The sequence below is a fragment of the Panthera pardus genome, unplaced genomic scaffold (assembly GCF_024362965.1).
Source record: "Panthera pardus isolate Hobbes unplaced genomic scaffold, ASM2436296v1 HiC_scaffold_12, whole genome shotgun sequence".
Classification (NCBI taxonomy): Eukaryota; Metazoa; Chordata; class Mammalia; order Carnivora; family Felidae; genus Panthera; species Panthera pardus.
The window spans coordinates 112,981,889-113,004,966 of NW_026526677.1; positions in this window are offsets into that span (position 1 = coordinate 112,981,889).

The window sequence follows — 23,078 nt, forward strand, 5'->3', positions numbered from 1 at the left end:
TTCATTGTTATTTAACTATATAAAGCAATTAAGTTAGAAATCAGTAACCGGTAACTAGAACAAGCTAAATATTTCAAAATTTCTAAAAGACTCATGGGTTATTCTCTGATTGCTGAACACCGTGTCCTACATAAAGCATGTCGTTACATCAACGTTGGTATGGAATTGACTCAGTTGATATTTGTTCCAGCTCTACTCTGTTTGATCCATCAGTTATGGAGAACTATCAAAACTTGGCACTAGTATGGCAGATGTATTATTTTCTCCTTACACTTTTGCCAATGTATTTTTGGATTTTAAGGCTATGTTATTATGTGCTTAGGGGTTTAAATTATTTACTTGAGAATTGATTATTTATATGGAGTAACTTTCTAGTAATGATTTTTGCTTTAAAGTCTACTTTGATGTTATAGCAACACCGTATTTCTAGAATTTACTTGGCATATAATTTTTTATTCTCCTTCAGCTATTCTGAGTCTTTTTAGTTGTGTCTCTCATAAACAGAGCTGGAATTTTTTGTAAAAAGCCATTAGGGCTGTTTTTACCCTCTAAATTTTAAAAATAATCTTATTTTTTAAATTGTATTTTGAGAGAGAGCATGTGAGTGAGGGGGGACAGAGAGAGAATCCCAAGCAGGGATTCTACACTGACAGTGCAGAGTCTGATGTAAGGCTCAAACCCATGAAATCAAGAGATCATGACCTGAGCCAAACCCAAGAGTCAGATGCTTAGCTAACAGAACCACCCAAGCACCCAAAAAATAATTTGACATTTACAGCAAACTTGGAAATATAGTAGAGTTCTACATACCATTTACCTAACTTGATATTAATAGTACATTGTCAACTCAATTTTCTGAATTGAGTCACATGTCACCAGTTTATGTACTAATCTTTTTTTCTCTTTCAGAGTACCACATTGCATGTAGTATTTTTTGCCTTGTAATTAGTTGAGCACTTCTCATTTTTTTGTGACTTGGGGTAATCTTAACTATATTTCTATCTCCTTCTGCTGTTTGCGCTGTTTTTGCTACTTAGGTTTTTATTGAATTTTTGAGTCCTTCCCTTCTGTCCCCAGCTAGTGTTATGGAAGTTATTTAAATGGTTTTCTATTTTTTAAAGTTGTTATTGCAGATATTTTAATAGGGAATAACTAATAAAGTCTAAAAATCAGTGTTAAATCCAATCAACTTTCTTCCAAGATATTAATTTTTCTAGGGCTGTAATTCTATCTTAAGCTGACAAGACACAATTGTTTTCGTACAGTGTTAGTGCAGATGTAGCAACATATTAAACTCCTTCTGTAAACCTTTCATTTCAGACCTTCCATCTGGCATGTTTTGCTTGTACTTGAAATAATTTGGTAAGAAACTATCGATGATAAAAATGCCTAGTTTTCTTAGAAATTGCTGAATGGTACACTTGTTGGGCAAATACAGGTTTACTGGGTATAAAATTCTAAATTTGCAGTCATTTCTTGGTTCTTTTAAGGAAATACTCCCTTGGCTTCTCCCTTCCTGTTAAGCAGTGTGCTCCCTGGCTGCCCATTTCTGGTCAGGAAGCCTGATTTCTCACTGTGTTTATGACCATCTCTTTCCCTTGGGTGTCCGCAGCTGTATACATGTCTTCTGATTTAACCCATTTGGGATATTTTAGGCATCCTGAATTGAAAGATGGATTAAATCATTTTAAAATGTCTTTATATTTTCAACTACTTGGCGTTATTGGAAGTGATTCAGAATCTTGTGAATTGACCTCTCACCCATTTGGTTAATTTCGGAATCGAAATAAACATGTTGAAACTTCTATCCTCCACACCTGTCTCCTCTTACACATATCCCCTCCGATTGCTTTGTGCACCTTTGGGGGATAACTCTTTCATATTTTATAATTCAGTAATTTCATTTGTATCATTCGATCTTTATTCCTTGAAGTCTCAAATTTGTTATTTTTAAAGTCTTACAAGTTCTTTAAAAAAATTTGTTGAGAGAGCACAAGCGGAGGAGGGACAGAAAGGAGAACAGAGGACGTAGAGTGGGCTCTGTGCTGACAGCAGTGAGCCTGACGCGGGCTCAAACTCCCCAATGGTGAGATCATGACCTGAGCTGAAGTCAGAGGCTCAGTCGTCTGAGACACCCAGTGCCCCTAATCAGGCATTTTTTGCTTATTTGTCAAAATAAGTTAAACACTCAAATGTTATGTTCCCCAGCTGGTAATTCCATTACCTAGAGTATGTGCAGATCTCGTACTGACTGGTTTGGTATGTGTGTGTTTGAGTTCGTTTTGCTCTTAGCTCATATTCCTGTAAACTTGAGCAGTTCCAATTCAAGACTGGCTGGAAGGTGCATTCATCTACACAGGATCTGCCTTTGCCTCAACCTGGAGGCACCTTAAAATTAAACCTTGTCCTGAAATTTTTGAACAGACTCAAATAACATGAGAGAACAGTCCCATAGCTTAGGAGTTTCAGGGAAGATTTTTTTTTCTTCCCTTCAAAACCAAGATGGTGACACTCAGTTGTCTTGATATTTTCTTGGAATAACTTGTGTTCACACTTACACTGTCGTTGGAGTCAGAATATTACAGGGAAGTGGAGGTCAGGGAGGCTGTCTGGCTCTAGACTCATCTTGGATGGGCTCTCCATTTTCTTTCCTGTCCCCGTGCCCTGTATAGCCACCAAGTGAGGAAGTCAAGGTCCCCAAGTCTGGCAGGTATCACCAGGATAAAAGCTGGCTTCAGACCTGGCTTAATTTTCAGGAGCTCCTGTTTCACTTGACTGGAATCTAAGGATTCCTTAGCATTTTGCTGACTTGTCAGTGCGTATTTTAAACAATCTATTCATCATTTTTGTTGTCAGTGGAACCGTTTAGGGTATCCAACTGCTAGACTAAAAAGAGACTTCAAGGAAACCTAAATGTTAGAAACTCCTGCTGGAAGCCATTTTCCGAGTTTCATCACACCCCAGGATCTGCATCTGGAAATGGAATAATAGTTACCGATAAAACCCCATGCATAGCTGATGAAACTACCTCACATTTTAAGCTTCATTATTAAGCTTCTCAATTTATTAAAATACATCACTGTCCTAGTTTCTTAGTCCTTATGCAACAAATCACTACAAACTGGGTGGCTTACAACAATGGAAATTTACTTGCTCGTAGCTAAGGAGGCTCGAAGTCCAAAATCAATGTGTGGGTGGGGCCAGTTCCTTCTAGAAGCACTGAAAGAGGCATTGGTCCCTAGCTTCTGGCGGCTCTCAGCCATCCTGGGCCTTCCCTGGTCTGTAGCTCCTTCACTCCAGTCTCTGCTTCTGTCCTCCCATGGCTGTTTCTGTCCCTCTGTCTGTTGCTTTTTCTTGGAAGTATGCCATTTATTGCACGTAGAGGCCCAAACTAATGCCATGTGACCTCCTTAAACTTCCAAATAAGGTCACAGTCTGAGGCTCCAGATGGGCATGAATTTGGGGGCACACTGTATAACCCTTTAAAATGGCCTTGAGCTTTCTCCTAAAGGTCAAGTTCCCAAATAACATAGGGAAACAAATTTACATTGCATCTATCAGAACATCCTCGCTGGCCTGACATGACTTCCCTCTGCCAACCAGTCAGGCCTGGTTGACCATCATCTTTTTTACCCGGGGAGGAGTCCAGTATGTATTGCTTAGATTGTCTTCCGGGGTTCTGGAGTCCAGGGTCCATCATGCATTTTGTATGACCGTCTGAATTTGGTTTTCTCGGTAACTTGTCCAAATTCTTAAAAGGACCCATCAGGACACGACAAGCCACACAAAGTTCACGGAAACACTTATGGGGCAGCGAGACGAGCTTGTCAGTGAAACTCTGGCAATAAATTTCATCTACCAAGGCAACTCATTCATCTGGCTTCAGCAGGGCCTTCCAGCCCTATCATGTGCCAAAATGAGTCACTGAGGCACTTTCCTGCCCTCACGTTCTCTCGGGAAGCGTAGAATTACTGATGATGCTCTGGACGTGGGCTATTATGTGACACTACCGTGCCTTTGCACAGACTTGTTACTATTCTTGTATGTTTGTTTTGGTGGTGGTGGTGGTGGTTTTGGCCGGCACGACCTGACCTCTCGCACTCACCTTGTGATCTCCAAACAAGCCTTCCAGAAGCTGAATCATTCGCTCCTCCTTAATGGCTTCTCTGATCTAACTGCTCAGATCCATTTTTTTTTTTTTTTTTTTTTTTGCTAATATCCTTCCTGGTGCCCCAGCCACTGTCCGCCGGTATTATGTATTTCACTGTATTTCATGTCTTGTGTTCATCCTCAATCTCCTGACTTGGATGTAGACGCTTTTTTTTATCCTCAGCCCAACACTCAGTCTGGCACATAGTCAGCCCTCAGTCACTATTAATGGATTCAGCAAGGTGCTTATTAGGTTAGATTCCAGGCACAGTTTATGGGAATAAAAGGATAAATGAGGCCTGGTTCCGACTTTGTGGGCATTCGTATTTCATCTCTACCGACCTCCAGCTGGTCGCATAAACCTTGAAACTCGGGATTTGCCACTTGCTGGCTCAAAACTGTTCTGATTTCTAGAGATGAGGTTTATGGCCCTGCCGTCACTTCAAACTTGCAAGCAAAACCTTTTAAGGCATCATCTGCAGTTGATTCTAGACCAGCAAATGCTGGCTCCTCTTGGCAAAATCAGTTACCTTCTTAGTATGAGAAAGCCTCACTTCTCTGCGGCCACACGTTCCCCTGCCACTTAGTGATCATGGGGTCGGACCCTTCTATTCCAACCAGGATTTCATGACGCAAACCCTTAGAAAAGAGCCCTCTTCTCCATACTTAGATCAAGTGAATTAATAGGCACACTCTGGCTCTCTGAAGTTCTAACTCTTCAAAAGTGAAGAACATGCTTCTGCTTCTCTCGCCCAACTTGCAATTTTGCAAGCCTTATCAGAGCGTTCTTCCCCATATTTTTGCCTGCACAGATCTGATCAAGGTTCCATCACATTTCTTAAAATGCCAGTTGTTCAAGTAGATGAGAATCTATGTGAAAAGCATCTCACAGTACTGTCCACACACTTTTTCTCAAGAATCTGGTAGTACAGTCACTTCTGTTTTTCCAAAGCTGGAAAGAGCTTCCTCCCAGTGTAGGACAGTCTCACCCTTTGTTCTTGCAAATGCCACCATTTTAACTGAAAAGTTACTACATTCTCTTTGGAGCTGACTACAAAAGAAAACTCTAGAATAGTTGACGGTCTCCCTGAAAGACTCTAGGATGGGAAAGTCCCTTGAAAGAGAGAGAAATGGTGAGTTCCCCAGAAAATGGAAGGTATAAATCTGTGTCTTACTCAACACAAAGGCCATTTTACTCTTGTCCCCCTTAAAGACTCATCTGTGGACAGGTGTGAATAACCCAGGCTACTGTGAATTCCATTCCGTTGTGTCAGGCCCTGGCATCCTAATACTTTAAATGGTTCACGTACACTAATTTTCCCTGCAGAAATTGCAACTGTAGTCAAACGTGGTGCTTTATTTCTTTCTAATCTGAGTATTGCACTCAGTCACTGAACACAGGAGTATGACCAGGTGTATCCATGGTTGTGGGTGTGTGTGGTGTGTGTGGTCGTTTATACGACATGTGGGTAGGATATGGATCTGGGTGGTTGCCCTATATGACTTGGGGGTGGTCCATTAAGCTTTGCTATTTCTAAGTGAGTTAAATGATCACTACTACCTTCCAGGTTCTAACATTCTGAAAGATCCTTCATTAAGAAGTTGAGGCCTGAACTTTGACTTCTGTCCACAAAGGATATTGACCCAAGGTTTCCTGGACAGTTTCAGGAATGTGTAGGAGAGTCCAGAAATGTTACCTTTCCCCTAGAAGGCCTCCATTCTGTTCCTCCGTCCATCCAACAAATCATTTTAAATATTTATTTCTTGTGGAAACCGAACCTACCCCCACGCCCCTTCCATAGAGCTTAGGCATCACCTAGCGGGGCCCTCACTGAGTCTAACTCCCTGATTAAAGCCTCTCGGCTCACTTGGCATGTGAACACCTGTGACTTTCTCCCATCCCCCCCCCTTCCCTGAGTGTCATCAGACTGAGTACATGCTAGATGCTGACTTTTTCCTAAATGCTCACAAAGCTGAGGAAAGAAACTTGACCTCAGAATTACAATACACTTCGCTGAAAGCAGTTTGCAGAATTATATTCTTGGTGGCCTTTATCTGTTGCCAGATAGCTTAGTCCCTGCATAAAAGTAGCAATGCTCTAAACAAAACGTCTTCATTGACACTTTCCAAGTCAGTGCTATTTGAACACCTCCCCCCACATAAGCCAATTCTTGTAGGACACTTTTTTGACAACTACCCAGAGGAAGAAAAATGTTTTTTTTCCTCTAAGAGGGGAGCTATGTCCCACTTGGATTTCTCCAGGAAGCAGATGGACAAAGATGTGAGAGCAAGGGGCTTGTTTGGGAGGTGAACTCATAACACCGGTGGGGGGATGGGGTGAGAAATCACGAAGAAGTGATCCCCAGTAGACTTGACACCTGCTGGGGGACTGTAAGCTCATGCCCAGTCCTCATTCCCAGGACAAGCGGAGACCTGAGGTCCCTGTATGTGGACATCCCCATCAGTTGCTGGTTGAGGATGACCTGGGCGGGGGGTATCTCTAAGCTCTATGTGACAGAGCACGGCAGGAAGAGTGGCCTCTGCTGAACTGGAGGAAATCCTCGGGCACAAAGATCCTACATGCGCACGAGGGAAGAACAGTGGTTCCTGAATCAGAGGAGACCAAGGTGCCAAGTTGGAATGGAGAACAATCCAAACGGGAACCATGTCGTCTGAGTCAGGACATGAACTGCCCCAGCAGCAAAGTGGCGGATGGCATTTTAGGAACAAGGACATCCAAAGTTCGATTTATTCTTGGTCTTATTGCCAAAGCATGAAACTTTCCTCAGCCCGATGGCAAATTTTCTGCGTCTTCTGCTTCACGTAAAGCCCTTGTGAAATGGGTCTCTTAAAAAAAAAATAAATAAATAAATGAGGGGTGCTTGGTGGCTCAGTTGGTTAAGCATCCAACTTCTGCTCAGGTCACGGTCTCACGGTTCGTGAGTTCGAGCCCCGTGTCGGGTTCTGTGCTGACAGCTCAGAGCCTGGAGCCTCCTTCGGATTCTGTGTCCCCTCTGTCTTTGCCTCTCCCCTGATCGTGTGCACTCTTGCGTGCATGTGCTCTCTCTCTTGCTCAAATATAAACATTAAAAATTTTAGAAAATATATATAAATAAAAAATTGAGGAAAGTCTTGAATTTTATATATTGGTCCAATGTGATGCCAAGAAAGCCAGGAAACACTAGACGCTGGGTTGACACAGTCCCCCAATCACAGGAAGTAGAATCTCAGAGCACGGGTGACTGTGCAGTGATCCGCACTTTAAGAATTCTGAGATTTTGTGTGTTGGGGGGGCGGTGGGGGAAGAATGCTTGGAATTACCTCCTTAAATGCTGCTTTGGGGAAAACTTATCCAAATCTCAAAGGTCAAGAGGTGAGGGATCCACATAAGACACACCTAGAATCCATCTTTTAAATTTTCCAGCTTCCATCCACCCACGGCAAGGATTCTCTAATTGACATACAATGGTTGAAGTGAATCACCTGCCCCTTTACCAGAATGGTGACAGACATGAAAGGCCACCGGACCAGGTGCTGGACCAGACCTGTGCCTGGTCCCTGCGGGTTCACTATGAAGTCTTAAGCACTTGTAGAACTTGTCCTGTCCTTCGTTTCTGCCCTGTTGAAAGAAGACTTTGACAGGAGATCTTTGGTCTCTCAATACTTGACTCACTCTTCCAGATTGCGGGTTTGATTGCAAGAATCATAAACACAAAGCATTACCCTGCAGGGACTGGAAAGATCAAGGGCAAATTTTGTTTGGTATTCTGATAAGTGTTCTTTGTCCTCTTATGTGGCCTTCTACCCATGTCATCACAAGCTTTCTGAACTCCGGTCGGCGTCCATTCCCCTTGGCTGTCGTGTCCTTGCATCCTGTCCATCTGTTTATAGCTCTGTCAAGCCCTCACGACAAAGAGGGGCTCTCACATGCCTGCAGACAATGCACCCCTTAAAACCCAGTACTAAACTTCTATCTCTGCAACCCCAGCACTTAACATGAAAACTGAATGTAATATGTGCTTACTTTAAAAATACATGAGTAAATGGATGTGTGCCTTCTATCCCCTTTAGCTCCTCACACATTGTGGAGATAATGCCAGTTAATTAAGTTAGTAATGGATTATTTTGTTCAAGACCTTCCAGAATCATTGAAAGACATGAAAGACGTAATCAGAGTAGGCAAGGCCCTGCTTTGGTGTGGACAAGTGAGTCTTTGCATTTCTAGATCAAGACCCTGTAGAGCTCCTATATGGCTGTGCTTAGGGCTTTAATTTCATATAGTCTTTGAATTCCTAAATTACAGACAGCTCAGAGAAGATGTGTTATTCTGAAGTTCTCTCTCTGAACATAAGCTAGAGGAAAGCAGTGATGGGATTTGATTCCTGAGATTACTGCTGTTATCAAACATTTACTGAGAACCTAGTATAAGTCAGCCCTTGGCTAGGGCTTGCAGAAAAGACACAGAAAATATCCTGCCAGCAAAGGGATTTCTGTTAAAGTGAAAAAGTAGATGGATGGGCACATCTACGATCCCCCTACCAAGGCAGTATGTGGTATGTGCCCAGTGGAAAAAATGGATCGGTAGTCAAAGATGGGTTAACAAGAGAAAAACGAACGTGTATTACTTTACGAGATAAAAGGGAATTCGTTGTTACCATTTTACTTTGAAGCACTCACTAGACAACATGACCTTCCAGTTAACATGTCTCCGGTTTATGTAAAATGTAAAATAGTGAGCTTATAATGACCCGGCACTTAATACCTTTACCCAACGGTCGGACTCCATGTGCAGACAGGATGCACATGGGGCCCCTGAAAGTAATTGTAAGCCTGTTCGTTACTACCATACAGGGGAGTGCTGTCGGGAAGAAGAACCCTGGGCACAGCCTGACTCTGACACTTGGGTGAAGGAAAGGATACTGAAGATCCCTCAGGGTAAAAGTGGGCAGGTCCTCATGGTCAGGAACTTGACAAGGGGTGGGCCACATGTCAGGAAGGATTAGAAACTCTAAAATAGATTGATTCTGGGTCCGTTTTCCAGAGTAACCCAGTAGAGAGAGGAAGAGTTGGATGTTTAATTAGAGGATATTTATGCACAAGTCACCTAGTTCTTTTTGTTAAATATCTTAATTATTGATCTGGGGGAAGTCATCAGAGCCCAACATATCAGGTTTATAGATGACACACAGTTGACAGCTGTGAGCATCTTGTAAGACCAAGTCAGGATTCAAACTGATGGGTATTAGGAGCCTTAATTAGATGACATTTAAACCCAATGCCCAAAGGACCAAAAAACAACAGCAACAAAAACAACCCAAAAATGAACAAATGGGGGCTATGACAAACTAAAGTTTTGCACAGCAAAGGAAATCATCAACAAAACAAGGGGCAAAAAATCCAACTTAAACGTGGGCAGAGGACCTGAATTGATGTGTCTCCAGAGATGACCTACCAATGGCCAACAGACACTAGACAAGATGCTCAACATCATTCCTCATCAGGGAAGTGTTAAAACCACAGAGAGATACCACCTCACACCCATCAGAATGGCAATCATCAAAAACCAAGGAATAGCGCATCTTGGTGAGGGTGGGGAGAAAAGGGAACTGTCAGCTCTTGCGGTGGGAGGGTAAACTGGGGCAGCCCCTGTGCAAAACAGTATACAGGTTCCAAAAAAAAATTGAAAATAGAACTAACGTGTGGTCTAGCAATGATAATTCTAGGTATGGATCTGAAGAAAATTAAAACACTGTTTTGAAAAGATAAATGCACCCCTGTGTTTCTGGCAATGTGATCTACAATAGATAAAATAGAGAAGCAACCCAAGTGTGAACGGATAGATGATGGATAATAAGAGATGAAATATATATATATATATATATATATATATATATATATATATATATATATATATATATTTATATATAGAGAACTCTATATTATAGAGAACATTCCGGTGGTGGGCCCAAGGGGAGGCATCTGGAAGGATGGCTGAAATAGGGGAAGGGGATTCAAGGTCCAATCTTCTAATTACACAACAAGACCCAGAGATGTAGCATGGAGCACAGGGAATATAGTTCATAACATTGTGACAATTTTGTATGCTGACCAGTGGTAGCGACAGTTATCGTGCAGATCACTTGGTAACGTAAAGAAAGGTCGAATCACGGTGATGGACGTCTGCAGCTACTAAAATACTGTAACTTGGCTGCACTTCAAAGAATGGACAGCAAGTGAAAAGGTATCTGCGGAATGTCCTGCACATCTTGGAGACAACACTGCTGAAGAGGCGTGTGGTTAACTCATGGATGTGGATATTTATTATTAAAGGTTTGGGTCACTTTTCAGTTTCTTCAAAAGAAAGCATGCATCGCCTGCTCGTTGCCCTAAATCAGCCCCCCACCATCTCTCCTTCAGATGCCTGCCACAGCCTCTCTTCTCTTTCCACAGTGGACACCTTCGCATCATACTCTTGGGCACGTCCAGAAAGTTCTTGACAAAATACATCTCTAAGGGGGCCCCTCTTGGGCGTTAACCATTCCCACGGTGCCGCGTTCCCTGCGGGATGAAATCTGACCCTCAGGATGGTGCCCGAGGCAGCAGAGTCCAGTCTGTCCTGCCATCGCTGTCCTGTGCAACATCCCCTGGTTGTCTCCCTTGTGTCCGTTCTCATCGCTCCCCTGGGACTCGTCCCACCGTGCCAGGTGCACCTGCCCTGCCGGCCTGGGCACCCCTGGCCTCTGCAGCCCGGGGCCCTGTTTTTCTGCCCTGTTTTCTTGCCTGTTTTCCTGGGATTGAGAGTCTATTCTCCCTGTTGGCCTTGAGTCTCCCTACCTGTTGCATTTTCACCATTTCTTCGCTGGTGAATTGGCGATGATTGTGGCACCTAATTCTGAGGGCTGTAGTGTGGATTAAATGAGCCTGTATGGGTCCCGCATCTCCCCCTGCCTCCGAATCTGTCTCCTCTCTCGGTGAGGACTTCTTATGAGTGTCCTTTGCTTTTGATGGCAGCTGGGGAGGTGCTGGTGACAAGTGGCCCTTGGTGCACGTGGGGGAGTGGACAACCTAAAACAGATAATTGAGAAAGAAGACTGATCGTAGCCTTTTCATGAATAAGACAATAAATAAAATGAATGACCTTGAGCAGCCCACCTGCTAAGTGCATTCCAGGAGGAAAAGACAACATGAACAGGCCAGAAGATGTGAATGCCTTGTTTGAGCCCAAGTGACTACATCATACACAGGCATCCCTTCAAAGCCAGGACGCTCAGAGTATAGAGGCAAGTCTGTTATTTTGCCTCAGAGGGGAACTATAGGCTCCTGTTTATTGAGCACTTACTACGAGGAGTGTGGTTTGAAATGATGTACCAGTTGTATTCAACCTTCACAACAGCTCTACCAACAGCCAAAGAGCCCAAATGTCCATCAGGTGATGAAGGGATAAGGAAGATGGGGTGTGTATAATACACACACACACTTGGAATATTCCTTGGTAATGGAAAAGAATGAAATCTTCACATTTGCAGTGACATGGTTGGAGGGAGAGTGGATTATGCCAAGTGAATTAACTCAGAGAATGACAAATACCATAGGATTTCACTCATAGGTAGAATTTTCAAGATACAAACCAGATGAACCTAGGGGAAAGGAAGGAAAAATAAAAGACTGAAACAAACCACAAGGGACTTTTAACAAAACAAACAGGGTTGGTGAAGGGAGGTGGGTGGGGGATGGGCTACCTGGGGGATGGGCATTAAGGAGGGTACTTGTTGGGATGAGCACCGGGTGTTCTATGTAAGTGATGAATCACTGGGTTCTACTCCTGAAACCAACACGGCAGTGTATGTTCACTAACTAGAACTTAAATAAAATCTTGGAGGGGAAAAAAAACCTTCACAGCAGTTGTTACAGACGAGGGAGCCACCAGAAGTTGCACTGTTTGGGGTCACACGAGGTGAAGAGGCAACACTGTCAGCTGAACCAGAGCGGACCAGCCTCTTAGCCGGGAGTTACAATTCAAGTGCATGGGAACCTTGTCTTCGTGCAGAAATTTCAAGTGCTTCAGGGGCGCCGGGAGGCTCAGTTGGCTGAGCATTTGTCTTCGGCTCAGGTCATGATCTAACCATTTGAGGGTTTGAGCCCTGCGTCGGGCTTGCTGCTGACAGCCCAGAGTCTGGAGCCTGCTTCGGATTCTGTGTCTCTCTCTCTCTGTGCCCACCCCCCCTACTTCTGTTCTGCCTCTGTCTCGAAAATAAACTGAAAAAAAAATTTCAAGGGCTTCAAAAAATGGAGAGACCGGTTCCCAAACATGCAGCCAAAAATTCTCAGGTTTTAACATTTAGTATTACCACCCCAATCAATTGACTTCCAAAATTCTAAGGACAAATTACCCGAAATACCAGTATTCAGACATGCTCAAAATTTTCTGTTGGTCATTGTGTGTAATAGGGGAGGGGAGGGGAGTGAAGAAAGGGATTAGTGGTCACAGGGTGGAAATTGAGTGAAGAGCTGCTTCCTTAAAGCATCAGTCACTAAAATTGTTACATTTCACGGGTTCCCTTCAAAACTTTTGAGCACCGACTAGGCAAACAGGTGCCACGGGCTGCCAACTCAGCAGGAAGGACAGCTCAGCCTCTAGAGGGAGAAGGGGTCTCTACGTGGACCACAGGACCCTGGCACATGCTGTGATGGAGTGACAAGAAGAAGGGAGGGGCCTTTGAAGTGCCCTGGGCCTCTGGGAAGCCTGCCCCAAGGCTGTGATTCCTAAGCCACATCCTGAAGAATGTGTTGCTAGGAGGAGTGACGAGTGAGGGGCAGTAGTTGAGGGATTTTTTTCAGGGAAAGTGAAAGGTTTGAGCAAATGTTCAGATACTTGATACGGGCAGCAGTCTTCCAGGCTCTGAGATGCAGAGGGCTCTGGTCGCTGTCCACTGGGCCCCACATTGACCCTGCCCGACGTCCACCCATACCAAGCCCTGCAGAAGGGGATGAGCTCTGTCTTGGGGTTCCTCTCGTTTGAAGTGGGAGGAAGAAACCGGCTTTCTCCTAACCAAGTCCTCCTGCACTGTGTGTATAACGTGTGTCTCAACCGACCTACAGACGAACACCAAGTCCCGAATACTAGGAACCTGAGCTTCTGTGTGCTCGTTAACATCCTGAAGACCTCTACGGGTTTTGTGACCGCCATCCGCGTGCTTGATGTGCTGAGTGCTGTTTCGCGTGAGCATATCTTTCCTGAGGGACTTGGATCTGTCGTAGTAAACGTGACCTTGGTGACTCTGCTGCTGGTGATGCACAGATCTTGAACCCCTTGTCCATTGTGAATAACAAAATTCATAATGCTCTTCACCGTGCCATGTTCGTTTATTGTTCTGGAACATAGCACTTGGGGCCTTAGGTTCTCAAATGTGCGGTGGGGCCGTTTGTTTTGAAGTCGGACTGATGCAAAGTAACTTGATCACGACCCACATCCAGTGCACCTGGGGCAAATGTCTTAATTACGAAGTTGTGCGCTTTGTGTCTGTGGTGGGCATTTGTGGTTGGCCTTTCTGCCACATCTGTCCACCCCCTTCCATAAGCGCACTCAGATCTTGATTGAGTTACCTCTGCGTGTACCAGGTGCTTCGTACACAGTTAACCTCTTGTCCAGCTTCGGGAGTGGCCTTGATTTTTTGACCCGGGGAAAGTGACCTAATTCTCGAGGCCAGCAGATTCCCAGAACATTCCACTGAAAAGAGGAATTAGTTCACCAGTGGGCATATGGCCCAATCTGTTCCAGTAGAACTTAAGGGAGGTTTCCCTGGGGCTTCTTAGACAATTCCTTGCTCTTCTAGAAGATCTAGGAGAGGAGACCCTCTCCTGATCCAGATGATGCTGATGTGAATCCTACAACTGAGCAACCACTCTGCAGTCATGAGAGCCAGCGGGAGAATGAAGCCAATAGACTGAGGCTGGCGGAGTTGGGAGAACTGTCACGGGGAAACAGAGCTGGTAGCAGCCATGCCTGATGGCCACACCACATGTGACTTTTCACTTTGATGAGCCCATATGTCTTCTTTTCACAAAGTGGTTAGCCTTCAAAATAGACTGTCTTTACTTGGAACCAAAGGAACACCTTAGTCATGAGAAAAATGGCTCAACTAATTATAGCTGTTAGAAAATGGCAGGTTTCATTGAACTGAATGGGAATGCTCTGGTTACAGGAGTTGATCACTGTTACTATTTCATTGAACAGTAACAACTTTCTGTGATTGAGAAAGATTTTTGGGGGTGCCTGGGTGGCGCAGTCGGTTAAGAGTCCGACTTCAGCCAGGTCACGATCTCGCGGTCCGTGAGTTCGAGCCCCGCGTCAGGCTCTGGGCTGATGGCTCGGAGCCTGGAGCCTGTTTCCGATTCTGTCTCCCTCTCTCTCTCTGCCCCTCCCCTGTTCGTGCTCTGTCTCTCTCTGTCCCAAAAATAAATAAAAAACGTTGAGAAAGATTTTTGTTTTCCACTTTAGAGCCAAGGAAATTAGATTCCTGATTGTTGCCAAACTAAGAGGAACAGTAAAGTGTATGTTTCCAAGAATTGGCCTTTTACAGGAGAACTATTAGCCGAAGTATGTGTGCATAAAGACGGAGGTCTTGGGAGATGAGCAAAACACCTGAGAATCTGAGCCTCCTTTCAACTATAAAAAATCCACTCCATTCTTGCATGGTTTCAGGCCAAAAGACTACTGTAATTCTTCATTCTTCTACACGTTTCCCCCCCCCCCAACACCCCACCCCCAATTCACTTAGGGCTTTTTTCTTCGGTTTTCTGCAGTTTGGATATGATGCACTTGTGTGTGGTTTTGGTTGGCTGGTTGGTTACTTTTGTGGGTGTTTTGGGTATTTATTCTGGTTGGTGTTTTCAGAGGTTCCTGGACCTATATGCTGTTGCCTGGTAGGAGCTTTGGAAACTCCTGGCCATGATGATTCCAGGCATCTGTCCTTCCCTGTCATTGTTCTCCTTCGAGGATTGAAATCACATGTGTGCTCCCTCTGTGACACCAGCCCACCGTCCTCCGCTGTGTCGTTGTGCTTTTTCATCATTTCTGCTGTTTGGGTTTTCGTTGGAGGCCCTCGTGCTGGCCTACCTCCAAGTTCCCGGATTCTCTCCTCAGCAACGTTGAATCAACCACTGAGCCCATCACAGACCTTCTGTGTTTCTACTGCCGTGTTCTTGGTTCCTTTTGGTTCTTTGTTCAAGTTTCCATCTCTCTGCCATTGTCATACACCTGTTTTTGCAGGCTACTTTTTTTTGACATAGCCATCAGTTATTTGAAATGCATGATCTCCATCGTTTTATCTGTTGTATCTGATAACTCTAATATCTGCTAGATCTGATCATTAGGGTCCTACCTGGGCCTCGTTCTAGTACTTGCCTTCTCCCTTCAGACTGTGTTTTTCTAGCCTTTTGGCAACGCTTGCCACTTGTTACTGCAAGCCGGGCACGCTGTTTCTGGAATAAGAACAGAGGGAAGCTGGCCTGGAGTTTGAGAATGTGTTTCTCTGATAAAGTGTCAAGCTGTGTTTGAAGTCGATGGGTATTAGAAATTTTAAATCGCTCTATGGTCCTTGTTTTTGCTGCCTCTCTCTGTGGTGTCCCTTCCTGCTCTACTCAGGGAGGCTGTGTCTGAGCACTCTTGGACCTGGAATCCAGTCGTCTTCCACTGGAACCAGTGTGGTGTGATGGTAGGCTGCAGAGGAGAGCGGGTATCCTATAATCTCAGTAAGTCCCAGCCATGCAGTGGGGATGCCTACCTGTCTGGGCTGTGGCCTCCACGAGGGTTCCTCGTCTTCTCCCAGAGGACAGCTGTCCCCCCATCTATGTGTCCCCCACTTTGCCATCTGCAGACTTCTGGAACAATTCCCACTCTTTCTGTGAGGCCCTGCCTCTCTTGTCTGTGGCTCCACACCCCTCAGCCAGCCACCAGCAATGAGGTGAGAAAGCTAGAGGAGGCAGAAATGTCCCTGGGGTAAATGGGCGAGGGGGTAACGGGGGGCTTGTGAGCCCAGCTCCCTGACGTGACCTATCCAGCTGCCTCTTTTCCAGGCTACTGAGGTTTCTCTAGGCCATGCTCCCAGGGGAAACGGGTATAGGAGAGGTGATGTCAGAGGGACAAGGACATCAGTGACGATTCTGGTTCAGGCTGTGCCCACCCCAAAAGTGTCTTTTCAGGAGATGGTGATGGTAAGCACTGGAGGTTCAGCGGCTGCTAAGGGGTGCTGTGTGCCAGGCTGGAGAACACACACCTGACACGCTCTTCATGGAAGCCTCTGGGACACAGGGGAGAGGCCAGAGGATGAAAACTGGTCCTGTCTCTTAGATTCATGGAGGCAGAATCATGGATGCCTGAGGCTCTGTCAGCGCTACTGGCCATTGTTTGAGCACTTGGTGAAAACTTGGTGTATTTAGTTGTGTAGTGATTGCGTGTAAATCCCCAAAGTTTAAAATCTGGATTATGACCTAGCAGGGCCGAAATAAGTCAACTGGGGAAAAATCTGTAAACTATCTTCATAAGTAGACGTAAATTTTCGGCATATAAATGTCCTGCATGGAAAGCATATGGTTTCTGGTAAATCAGAGCTGTTTGGTCTCTAGTGATTTAATCAAGATACTCACCAGGAGTGGAACAGGTCTCTGGGGCTGTGTTTTTACAAAGCATGAGGTGCTGCTCTGGCCACAAGATGACTGGGGTAGACTGGGCTTCAGACAGTTCTAGGATGAAATGAAATAATGGTTAATACAAAGGTGTTCTCAATTGACCTGCTTTTCATAGGTCTGGGATTTCTGGCACTTCCCTGTGCCTGGAGTGCCAGCACAGGCCACGGCTGTCCTCACCCCCAGCAGTGATGCAGGGTCACATACGTGACCACTAGGTCAAGACATGGAGAGCAGATGGGGGTCTGGACCTCTTGGGGCTACAAAACATTTTTCTTAATTTTCATGTCCTTGGAGATGTCTCCCTTGTCTGAATCTGACTAAGGGGAGTGCTCTAATCTGTGTTCACCTCTGTGGTGGTGGCTTTGACCCTCTGTGCACTGGTCTCATGCACAGAGTCATGGTCACAGAAAATGGTTTGGAGAGCACGAATGCATAAGACAGCCAGCTGAAGGAGGGTTGGTGGTCTTTGGGCAACTTCGAGTGTATCAGAAATCCCAGCATTCCCACTACACTGGGGGAGGTAGGGGCGAGCCTGCAAACAAGGACAGTGCTGTGTTCACAGTGCAAAGGGCATAGAAGCTCCTAGAACATAGAAGCATACTATCCACACAACATAGCATGTAGGAGTTACCATAAGCCTTGGTCAAGCCAAAGAGTAAAATCAGGGCTCCAGTTCATATCAACCTAAGAAAAAGGTCCTCCACCAAGGGTGGGCACTTCGGCAGGGCCCCACGGTGACCGAGGAAATGGGTCCCAAATCCTGGCCCCGGGCAGGGCAGAGACCCCCAGGCAGGAGGTGTGGGTGGGAGAAAGCCAGGCAGGACTGTGAAAGGGGGAGAAAGAACAGGCTTCCATTTTCTCTGTTCAAAACAGCAAGCAACATGGTGGTGGGCATGGTTGGGGAGCATGAAACGCTGAGAAGGCACTTCATTACCTTCTTGGTGACAGACGAGTCAAGCTCCCTCCCTCCTCAACCCCGCCTCCTCCCTGGGCCTCACTGGCTGACCCAACGCAGCTCTTCACTTTGGCCCTCAGATATGTTTTCAGTCAGCTCTTGTCTGAGGCAATTTAAATTACTTGTGCAAATAAGGTTTCACAAAACCTTATAATATGCTTCAATAGGATCAAAACCTATTACGTTGACTGTATATCAAATTAGCTTCTGCACAGATTATAAGTTATTGTTTTAGTTATGCATTTCATTACTTTTCCTTTTAAACATTCAAAACCGTCTGAATTATAGCGAGTGGCTGTTGAATAATACAACATCTTGTCATGTTGCAGCTCCATAGAAATTTCTCAGGCATCTGCCACAGGGGTAATAGCGGACGATGTGGTTGTGCCAGAGTTCATTAAAGCCAAACTTTCAGAAGCAAGTCAGGAAGGAAAATCACGTTTTATGAAATAAGCATGTGGAGTTCTGGGCTCAAAATCTAGGAGGAAGAAAAATGAATCATCAGCTAATAACAATGTTCCAGGGATCTTGAACTCATTTTGACGTTTATGACAGCCTCATGCCTACAAAAAAAAAAAAAAAAAAAAAATTGGTGTTTTACTCTGATTCAAATGCTGGGATTTTAGTATCTTAAATGAGAAGGTAGGCTACAAAGGCAGGCAGTGGCCCGCAGAGGACATGGTGATGGCCAGCCTGCCTAATTGTCCTCGCTGCAGTGGATGGAAAATACGGGCCTCAAAGAGGCAGCAGCCACCTGTTTGTGTGGGCATCGTCAGTGAGGGCAGCATGTGGCCCTCTGGTCTGTCTCTGATTTTGTGCGGTCCTACTTCACAGTTGCTCTAACTTGGCCATCGGTGTGACCAGTGGCCTCCAGGGATGGGCGGAAGGCCTTGTTTTGGAGCACTGACCTTGGACAGCTCCCTTGTAAACTGGAGGAGGCAGGTGGATTAGGACAGGCAGTTGGAGGGAGATGTAAACCCACTTCTTGGAGTCCGTGTGTTCCACAGGGGTCTGTTAACTTGCCAAACACCAGTGATCCCTGCTTCTGGTGGCGCTCCCTAGGGCTCTGCGCTGGGTGTTCGTGGCGAACAGGATGGCGTCTGGCATCTCTTTAGCTCTTACGAGGTGCTTGATCCTCAGTTGACTGATGTGACAGGTCTCCAAGGAACGTAACAGCAGAACAAGGAGGCCTGGCCCCCAGGGAGGTTGTGTGGCGTGGAAACAAGAGGCCCCCTCCACTTTCCGTAACAAATGGTGAATTCATTGCCTAGCTGCAAGACATCGGATGTTGTTTAAATGTGTGTGCCCCATTTCTAATCTGTAAGATTGGGAGTAAGATTATATACATGCTTTTCCAGATGGTTGTGACATTTGGTAGATGATCAAGAAATAATTACCATCTTGGTCTTGGATGAAGCATCATCAATACGAGGGCGCCTGGGTGACTCCGTCGGGTGAACGTCCGACTCTTGGTTTCAGCTCAGGTTATGATCTCAGGGTCTGAGCCCCATGTCAGGCTCTGCGCTGACAGTGTGGAGCCTGCTTGGGATTCTCTCCCTCTCTGCCCCTCCCCCGACTTGTGCGGTCTGTGTCTCTCTCAACATAATCAAAGACTTTAAAACATCCTTGGTACCAACTCTTCAGCTCTGGAGACCCGTCTGCTGTGTGTGCAGGGACAGGTTCTGTAGCAGGATGAGTTGACTGTGTCCCAAGTGGCCTGGAGATACAGCAGTGATTATTGTCTATAACAACAAAATTAGCCAGTGTTTGACCTCAGTGGGTGTTACATGTAAATGATGTCCTAAATCCCGGGTAATCTTGGCACCTCGCTTTCGGTGCCTTTCCTGGAAGTCGTACCATCTTCACACAAGAAGATGATGGGCAGACTTGCTGAGATCATCGTTCTCTGGGTCCTGGTCACTCAGAGCTACTTGGGGATGAGACTTCTGTTGATGGACAGCCCCCGGAGCTCTCCAGGCGAAATCTGAAATTGACCTGATCCTCAAAGCCCAGGGAGAGGCCGAGGAGAGAGGCCCAGGGCTCCAGATTGGCAGATGGCAGGCTTAATAAGCAGGGGCGTTTTCCTACGAGGCTCCTCTTGGATGGCTGCCAGCTGAGTAGATGTCTACACACACCAGCCAGAATCTTGAGGGGTTGTGTAGAGGCCTTAATGGGGTTCAGTCATGTATACGGGCCAGATGGTCTCAATTACACGTTGCTTCCTGTATGAGAACAGTGGACGGAAAGTGCATTCAAAGGACAGGGTGGGGTGGGGGGGTGGGGAGGAACCTCTGGGCAGGTCCACTTCATGGTTCAACCAGGGGTCACGTTCTCTCTGTGACCTCCACCAACACCTTCCCATCCTGTGGAGCCAAGCTACAATTAGTGATGACAGTAAATACATCATTGCAGAATTGGTTTCTCTTCTAAGTGGAGCAATAGGGATGGAAAATGACTACCTTTCCTTCCTATCTTCTGTGGCATAATGTTCATATGCCTCTGTTACGAAACTCCTAGAAATAATTAGACACCCTCAGCAATGAGCCCCGATGCCCGATGCTCTTCGCTGCAGGTTCAGCCTCGGTGAGTGGTGGATCCTGGCCTCGTGCAGCTGATATCTGCTGTGCTGGACAGCCCAGGTCTGGGCTGTAGGAGTAACATTGCCTCTGATGCAAAACCTGAAGTGAAGAAAGGCTACTGAGACTGGAGGGAAATCGGTTTACTGCTTCTGTCTTTGTTACATTTCTCCAGCCCTCAAGGTTTTCCCAACAAACAGTGGTGATCCTTCAGGACGGTTGCCACATTCATAAGCCGTAATATCCCAAACAGGATCACATGACTGTACTGGGTGTGAAGCTTAGCCATCAGTGCTTCAAAACCAGACTTGGTAGAATTAAGTCTCATGATACTCCGTTCCCTATGAGGGTGCGTGACAACAGGAGTAACATATATTTAAATCACTGGGCCTCAGGGACTGAATTGGAAAGATGTGTGTTCTTTTATCCTTCCTCCCTGCCCTAGCACACTCCAACTGCCATGGTCCTTTCCTGAGCCAGAACTCGCTTTATTTTTTAAAGCCAGCACATACTACTTACCAGGTCAGGTGTATCTTTAGGACAAATGTCTCTCTGGCCTGGGCATCTTCATATTGTAGAAGAGAACACATCGGAAGACACAGAAATAGTGATCGAGGAGATTTATTTTTGCTGCGCCTGAGGAAGCAGGCTGTTAAGGGGACACCCATGAGTTGGAGCATTGGGCTGAGGGTCTTGTGTAACCGGGTAGAGGGAAGTGAACCTGACGTGAAGAGCGTATTAGGGGTGTGCCCCGTATAGAGGCAACACAGGACGTTGCTGAAGGCGCCAGGCCACGTAAGGGTGCATATGCTCGGAGCGACAAAGGCCTTCACTCAAACATTTATCTGGGGAAGCAGGGTCCAGGAGGGCCTGGTGGATTTACTATATATGCTTTTTAAGACAGGACTATCCCGTTGAGGACAAGTGATTAATGACGCTACTTGTGTTTTAAGATTTTGATTTCTTGTGCACACCTCCCAAACTTCTAGTATTTAAAAATGTGTATACAAGAATGCACGCAGATCACTAAGCTACAGTGTCTGTGTTCTTCCCCAAAAGTCCTTCTGTGTGATTCTGAGCCCAAACCATTCTTTTCATCATGGCTTCAAAGAAAACCCACACAGCCATCCTCAACTATCCCCATTTCTTTCCCAGAACTGTGCCCCTCTTCTCTCCCCCTAAACAAGGCAACCAACAGCTAGAACCATAACCAATTTCCCAGTCAGTCCTGAGCAAAAACGCATCCTGGAGGTTTTGTCTCTCTGTAGAAACAAAGGAACCCTGTTTCCCCATCCATTGTTACTGAGGTCTTGGCCCAAGAGAATGACCTGTGAGTCTGGAAGCATCTCTGAATACACAGCACTTGGCCGTGAAGCTCTATGGGCTGGGAAGACACATGGGGGAGTGGGGAGTATCCTAAATATCTCTGGGGTACTGAGTAACTGTAGTATCCTGTGTAAGGAGAGTGAGGAACAGCGGCTGCATCATAAACATGCCCAGAAAGACTCCCACCCAGAGGGGACCTGGTCCTCCCAGAACTACACACATGTTCGGGGAGCACTTGCCAGGCCTTAGAACAGGGGCTCCGAGGACCACGCGATACAGGGACACTGTTGGTGTCTCACCTGTCCTAGGGATTACATCGGTGCCTCTCGTTCTGACTCTGCCCTGAGCGCTCTGGCCTAAGATGTGGGACCTGGGACTCCAGAAGCCTCCCTGAGGCTCCACCGGTGGTCAGTGCCAGGATCTGCCATTGGGGCGCTGGCGGGAGCCTGCCTTCTGGGCGGAGAGACACCTTCCACTGTCTGTGGGTTTCCCCGTGCACCGACCCCCCCTGCCCCCGCCCCCGCCCCCAGAGAGTGGCTCCAGTTCCCACTAGCAGGTGAATCCCTTTTTGGTTTTTCTAACACTTGGAGGAACTGCTTCATCATGCTCCCTCTGCAACCCACCGCCCCCAGCCACAAACCAGAGCAAAGAGCACCACCCAAGCTCTGCCCCTCCTTGGACATCTAGGGGGCCCTCCAGGTTTCTAGGTTTATGTTATTCCATGCTTTGACCTCAGTCCCTTCAGCCCTAGGGAGTGGTAGCTGCTTCCCACACTGGCCATCTCTGTGACACCTGGGTCCTGTACTTGGTCCTTGAGTGAGCTGTCAACAACTTTAATAAGGCATTCTTTCATACTGAATCCTCTTGCTTTCTATTCAGATAGCAGGTGTGGTTTCTGTCTCTTGGCTGATACACTTACATATGGTCATTTCGGTGAAGGAACAGAGACACAGGATGTACCAAAAGCTAATGACATGTTTCTTGAGGCTGTCCATGGAGCCCTTGACTAGGTGTGTGGTGAGTCACCAGCAGCAGCAATGGCTGAAGACGCCCCGATAAAATACACTCACAGGGAAACGTCCCACAAGGGCATCCCGTGTCCCACTATTTGGATTCTGTGTTTCCTTCCCCATCCTCTGGATTGCAAGCTCTGGGACGGGAGTGACTGACATTCATGGCTCTATCCCCAGGGCTTGTGTTTATTGGATGGACAGATGGATGGATGGAGGAATGAATGAAAGAATAAAAATGTGGACACTTAGTGCAATTTTACTGACAGTGAAGTCAACAATACCAAGGTTTTCCTTATAAAATGAAAATTTAAAAATCAGACTAAGGTGGAAAATAATCCCTTTAAAAATTTAAAGTTGGACATTCCATAGCCC